The sequence below is a fragment of the Macrosteles quadrilineatus genome, unplaced genomic scaffold (genome assembly GCF_028750875.1).
Source record: "Macrosteles quadrilineatus isolate MER2022 unplaced genomic scaffold, UCM_ALF_1.0 Scaffold_9__3_contigs__length_116548681, whole genome shotgun sequence".
NCBI lineage: Eukaryota > Metazoa > Arthropoda > Insecta > Hemiptera > Cicadellidae > Macrosteles > Macrosteles quadrilineatus.
The window spans coordinates 50,662,250-50,668,928 of NW_026542602.1; the positions used below are offsets into that span (position 1 = coordinate 50,662,250).

The 6,679-nt window shown below is 33.6% G+C and overlaps 1 protein-coding gene across 3 annotated transcripts in view; it reads right to left on the reverse strand.

Moving 5' to 3' along the window:
• Positions 1-5,352, reverse strand: part of LOC129002235 (supervillin) — a 152,799-nt gene extending 147,447 nt beyond the window's left edge. For all 3 annotated transcript variants that reach the window (XM_054429887.1, XM_054429889.1, XM_054429886.1), the window contains exon 1: positions 5,202-5,352. The gene's annotated coding sequence lies outside the window, so the exon portion shown is untranslated. The remainder of the gene's footprint in view (positions 1-5,201) is intronic.
• Between the last annotated feature and the right edge of the window lie 1,327 nt (positions 5,353-6,679).

Sequence of the window (6,679 nt, forward strand, 5' to 3'; positions counted from 1 at the left end):
ACCAGGAGAAAACGGTGGTTTCGTCGACCTGAAACCATCCAGCGAAACAGTCAAAGAAATGTCGCTGCAAAGAAAACCACAACCCGCTCATAATTTTCTAGCACTCTCCAGACAAAATCAATTCAAGTGCGTGAATCCTGTCAAAAATCTAGAAAAATATCGGTTTCAACTCCCATTTAGGTCTACAAATCGATTTAAAACTAGTTAAGTAAAATCAAGGAATCGCATGGGTATACAAATTATCTACTTTTATGTGAGAGGACTACTATAATATTATACTATACTATACTATAATATATTATAGTACCTATAGAAGAAAAATACAGTGTTTTAAATACTGAAAACTTTATTTTTTTGTTACCTTCTACTAAATATGCACACAGCATGCTGTAGCATTATTCAAATAAAACTCAAATTTCACGTAGACAAATTTGAGTCAAACCATCAAACTCTAAATTAAATTAATGACAATTCACGACATTTTGCAACTACTTAACACGATAAAAGTATTAACTTGTTAACACGGAGCGGCAAATGAGGCTTAAGGTTGAGAGTTGGCTGGTTAGTAATGTTGTGAAGAGTACAACTCCACTACTAATTGAAAGAAAGGTTAAGTATAGACGAACCGACCTACATAATTATATCTGCCAACCATGTAACAGGTATTTACGTAATGTATTCTGTGTCATTAGAATAGGAATTTCATTCTACCATTTATGAAATAGGTACTTAATCCTTGTATTACATTCCTTGTAGTATCCTTGTATACTTTTAAACCATACTCATCCCAACTAAATTTTGCCCTGCCTTAGGGGTTAAGTAAAGGGCAATTTTCAAAATCTCTACTTGCAATTGTTATGTTATCAGTGATGGATATCACACACATACAGTTCACGTTATAGTGAGCAAGGAGTAATAAAACCGAACAAAATCACCCTGAAAGTTCACATTTTGAACTCACTTTGCTCTATCTAATTATTAAAAATACTTTATGCATAAATTCACACTTTTTAATAGCTAAAAATCATGCAGACGCACCAACTTCTACAAAAAAATAGTTGAAAATTATAAACAAACCCAAAATCATACTGAATACTGTATAGTCCCACAAAAACCTACTCACAACGAGTGTGAACCATTTTAAATGGGGATGCGGAATACTATCCCCCGGAAAACTACCCCCCCAGGTGAAACGTGACGTCACAAAATCTGCTAACTAACCAATATGGAAGCCGTGTCCGCGACTGGAATACTACCCCCCCCCCTAGACAAATCATGCTATTTAATTTTAATTTTAATTCGAGTAATTCCATTGGATAATAGAAAAGTCATGTGATGAATATAAAACAGAATTTCGAAATGTTAAATCAAGTTTGGTTGGTTAGGTTAGCTTAGATTAAAACTGTTTGACAACAAAATTTGAGTGACCGTGACTGGAAAACTGCCCCCCCGGTCTCTGACGTCAATATGACGTAGGAACCTGTTTGGGGGGTAGTTTTCCGGGGGGCAGTCTTCCGGCGACCCTTTTAAATCATCTTTTTGCCTGGCATGCGACAAATTGTTTGCACTTTCCGAAATTAACTCATGCAACAATATCTGCAAAGTTAATCGACCTGGACATTCGCTAATTTAATTAAGAGTCCGCAAGCCGACTCTCACTGGCGTATCTTGCTATCGTGTTACATCTGGCGAAAGTCTATTTGGGCTCGATTAGTGGACTTTTACTTTCCTTACGTTATAGTTCGATGTGGTTTCATGGTCACGCCGACCCTAAAATGTAACCGATCCTTCACTTAAGTTTAGGAACGTTTTTGTTGCACCAATTCTTTTACGATTACGTTTTATGCGCCGCGGGAACAAATTTGACAACTTTTCCCACCAAACATCCCCAAACATATACATTTTCGAACCAGTTCAAATGGGCTGATGACGTACTGTACTGAATAACTTCTCGGCCCCTTTGAAAACATCAGTGCAAGCGTTTAAGACTACATTTTTATGACTCAACATACCAAAGCGCGTATTTTGAGATAAAGTGATAGTTTTGTTACTGACTAAGAATAATAGGCTATCTAATTTTGCCATGATCATTATAACTTCGTTCGCGTTTAGGCGGTTTTAGGGGAATAATCCCCTCCACTTAACCCTTATCTTCAAAATAAAATAGCTCAACAGCTAATTTTTTTGAAAAAAAACACCAAAAATTTAGTATATTGGAATTCTCACGGAGAAAATTCCAAAAAAATTGTAAATTTAAAATTCCCATGTCATTCTTATAGAGGTTCTTATTGGATACTATGGTAACATTATGGTACAAATATCAGAATATGACAGAGAATAAGTAAACTGTTGTTGTTTGCTTGTTTATAAACATATTTTGAAAAAAAATGGAAGATGCATTTATTTTTTGCTAAACTATTAAAATTTTACAAATAAAACCCTTTTTACCAAACAAGTACTCGTTAAACTCTATTAAATAAGGAATAAATGTGATATTTTTAAGGAGACATGTGTAAATCCATTCAGGAAAATGGAAATTTGCCTAGTCTGCAGGTCTGCTGCGGCAGGGGTATTATAAATAATTGATTGCAGAGTGTATTCAAGCTATATGTGTTAAGTTTTGAACATATAAATGGTTCATGAAATTATAGTTGCAATAATTATGTGTGACTATTCCTGGTAGGCATAAAACTACAGAGTTCCTGGATGATAGATCAATTCAATAGTATTCTATCCTAGAGAATTAACATTATCACATAATATTTAAATCCTCCTAGATTCCATATGCCCTCCTTCCTACACAGAACTCACATTAAACAACCATGAATTAAGTAGGCCTATTTCAAAAGACAAAAAAGTTCAAAGCAAAAGATCTCTAAATTTGATTATCAAATTAGGCCCTATCTGTAGTTCTAGTTCTAACCCAGACCCTTTTGTACCATACGGGATATTTTCAACAATGCATTGGAGTAAAACCCAGCCAATCCATAGCAACCAGTCATGGGTAACACAGCGGAAAAGTAAAAATTGTACATATCCCTTAATCCTCCATTACAGTAAAATATTTTAAATACGTTTATGTACTGTATTTTGTCTACTGATGTCAACCACTCCATATGCAAGCTCCTTACTGGTTTAACCTTAAAAATTGTTTCTTTAACGAACATAGGCCAACTACCATATTGTTCTTTTGAACTGGGTTCATGCAGTTATATTTCAAAGATAGGCCTACTTATTCAATGACATTATTGAGTAAGAAGTTATCTTTGAAATAAGTTAGCCTGATGTGAGATTCATTAATGATGTTGTTACCGGTATAAAAGAATCTTAGTCAATTAATTTTGTTGGCTTCCCTGAGAATATTTCTTGTTTAGGTTCCAGACTAATCTTTAAGGATACCTATCTAAAACATAACTGTTTCAGCTACCTTACAAAATTATTTAAATTTGGCTACCAGACTTCTATAACGTTTATATGGAATGAACGAACGCCCTGAAGTTTAGGAAAAGAAGGGCTCTTTAAAACATGCATTCTACTGGAACTTTAGATCAAACTTGTTCAAAGGAGCTTAAGCAAGTTAAGGTAACTTAGTGTAAGACATTGGTCATAGGAGAAATTGCCGACTCATAGTCCAAACGTAAGATTCATGATTCCCCATTTTGAGTGTTTTATTTCAATTAACATCAATACTTCCTATTTCATTTAGGCAAGAAATGAGGATTAAAATAGAATATCCTAATCAATCCTAGTGTGCAAGAGACATTAGTAACACTTTTAGATTATACGATGGAGACGTATATCGACTGCACTTTGCGTCCTACACTCTTTCGAATGAATACCTATATCGATGGATTTATATCGATTAGGTATTTCATTCGATATACCAAGTTTGGTTAGTTAGGTAACCGAATGAAATAGGCTAATCAATAGCCTATATCGAATAGTCTAGCCTATATATCGATATTTGTCATTCAAATTTGAGTGTAGGACGTAAACTAAAGTGCAGACCGGATATCAAATTTCACCCAAAAAAACTAGGTAATTGGCTAAGTTAAGCGCTAAGTTAAATCTGAAATAATATTCAGATTAGTTAAGTTAAGCGTAGGCTCAAATGTAAGTTAGGCTAGAGCCTAACTCAGCTTAACAGTAAAATACCCTACCATAAAATTATTATACCTACTTTTATTACCTATTATAAAATTATTTAATGAAAGGGGTTTGCATTAGAATGCAAAACAAAAACAACAAAAAACCAGGTGAAAACAAAAATTCTAAAGGATAAATAGAAGATATATATTTGAATCCCTAAAATCATTTAACCTTACAAAAGCTTCAGTTTTTAATTTAGATTTACAGTACCTTGGTCTAAGTTTATAGCAGCTCTTAGCCTACCCACCTCTTTATTGGAAGGTAGGGTCTAGGCCTACTTAAATTGTAACAATTAACTTAAGTACTAAGTTACATATACAAAAGACTGGCATGTGTCATGTGTCATGTGCACCATCCTTTGAAAGATCTTAAGAATAAGAATAAGAAAGTTTATTGCCATTGACCAAGTTGTACATGGAATAAGCATTGTGAAATTACATAAAATAAAATATTCTTATATTACTAAACATGTTCATATCTATAGGTACCGTAACAAAGATTGGGAATAACGATTGAGAATTCTTAACTTATAGTATGAAAGATTCCGCTTTAATTTTATACTTCATGAAGTCCTTAACTGAGTAGAATGGGTTAGCTGCAAGCCAGTTATAAATTTTTGACTTAAAAAGAGGAAGAGAAAGGCTGTTAAATTTGTCAAGTTAAATTCTTTAATAGGCCTACCTACTACTCTTCTTTCAAAACTGCTGATCACATACCTCTCTAGGGCAATTCACTTAAGTTAAGTTACAGGTTAATTTAACAATTGATTCCAAAAGTAATCCTCTTTACAACATTATATTGACAATTAGGCCTAGGGTAGTACCTACAACTGCCAGCCCTAGTATGAAGCCTTTGGTCATAAACAAATCAACGTTTCGACAAAGCAAATAACTAACCACTAAGTATATCTATACGTATTGTGTATGAAATTGTCAGTAAAACCGACAAAAGCAGAGAAATGAGTGGAAACCGTTAATCGATTTTGGTTCAAACCACCGCAAGCCAAACATAACCTCTCAAGTTTCAACTAGAGCAGTTTTCAAACAACTTACCGTTACTCGCTTGATTATCCTGTTATGGTTGTTCACATCACCGGAGATTTTGTTGGTGTAAAATTATTTATCACTGAACACAACTAAAATTATCAATACACTAAACAGAATTGTAACATAACATACAACACACACGACACGCAAACTACAGCACCGGGAAGTAGCAGAAGCAAACTGAACTCGAACACTCGAACTGAATCTGAAACTGAAACATGAAAAGACAACAAACGGGGAGAAGCGGAGAAGAAGAAGTTGTGATAGGGATAGAGAGGAGAGAAGCCCCTCCACTCAAATCCCCCGACTTGTTGAATGAGATCACCAATGAGTCATCTGCAATCGGGACGGGAATCCTTTCTTTTGTCTTTTAAATGTCATAAAATGTGTTAGTTTGTAGATATTACATCAGTCCAAACTTGTGGTAGTCTAAACTTGTAAACATTGAAACAAAACTATAGTTTAGGCTTACATTATTTTCAATTCAATCATTCTGTTAGGTTAATCCATGTGGCAGTGGTAAAAAATTGTTTATACTGTACTATATTCAATAATAAATTTCATTAAAGTAGTAGTATCTTTATTTTAACATGGTTTCAGTGTCATTTCGTGTGTTTTACTGGGGCATGCAAGTGATGCCTTCAGAACAAAAGTTATTTGTAAAATAGTTAGTTGTTAGTTACCTAGTTACTAATAAATGATTATTGTACTGGTAGGGTACACTTTTTTTATTATTGTGAGACTCGAGTTTCATAACATATGTACACAAATCTCTGTTGAATGGGTTGAGAGGGTACAATCGTTTGCAGTTTGTAACTATTTTTAAACCAATGAGTAATTTGCACTAAGTCCCCAGAAATCTTATAAACCCAGAAATCAGCATGGTTTCAACGGAACAAGTAGTATTTCTCTAATCACAAATACTAATCATTGGATACTCTTTCTTCTGATCTTCAGATATACAGGGTGGTCCTAAATTATTGGACAAATTTTTAGATTAAATAACCAAACAATTTGAGACATGGGAATTGTTTAGTTAAAAACAAATGTAAAGCAGTTTCATACAGTAACTGCAAAAAAAATATTATAAAAATGTCAGTAATTATAATAATCTATACTTATTTAATACGAAATTACTCCTCCGAAACTACTGAACCGATTGACATGTTTTAGGTGTCATTGGAAAGAGCGTAACGTGAAGTTGTGCTTTAAACTTTCTTTTTAGGGAAATAATTAGAGAGTGAGGCCCTGGGGTCCTTTAAAGTTTAGAATTTCTCCATAAGATTAACATGGGAAACAAACATTGTTATGAAACTCCAGCTGTTGTCAGAAATGCTGTTCTATTTAATTTAATTTGAGAATTGTTTCTTGATGTATTCAATGAATTATTATTTTGCATTATATTTTAAATGCAATAAACTATATAAAGTGATAGTAATACATTAAGAGGTCTTCATTTAAATAATCAATAAGCACGATTGAGT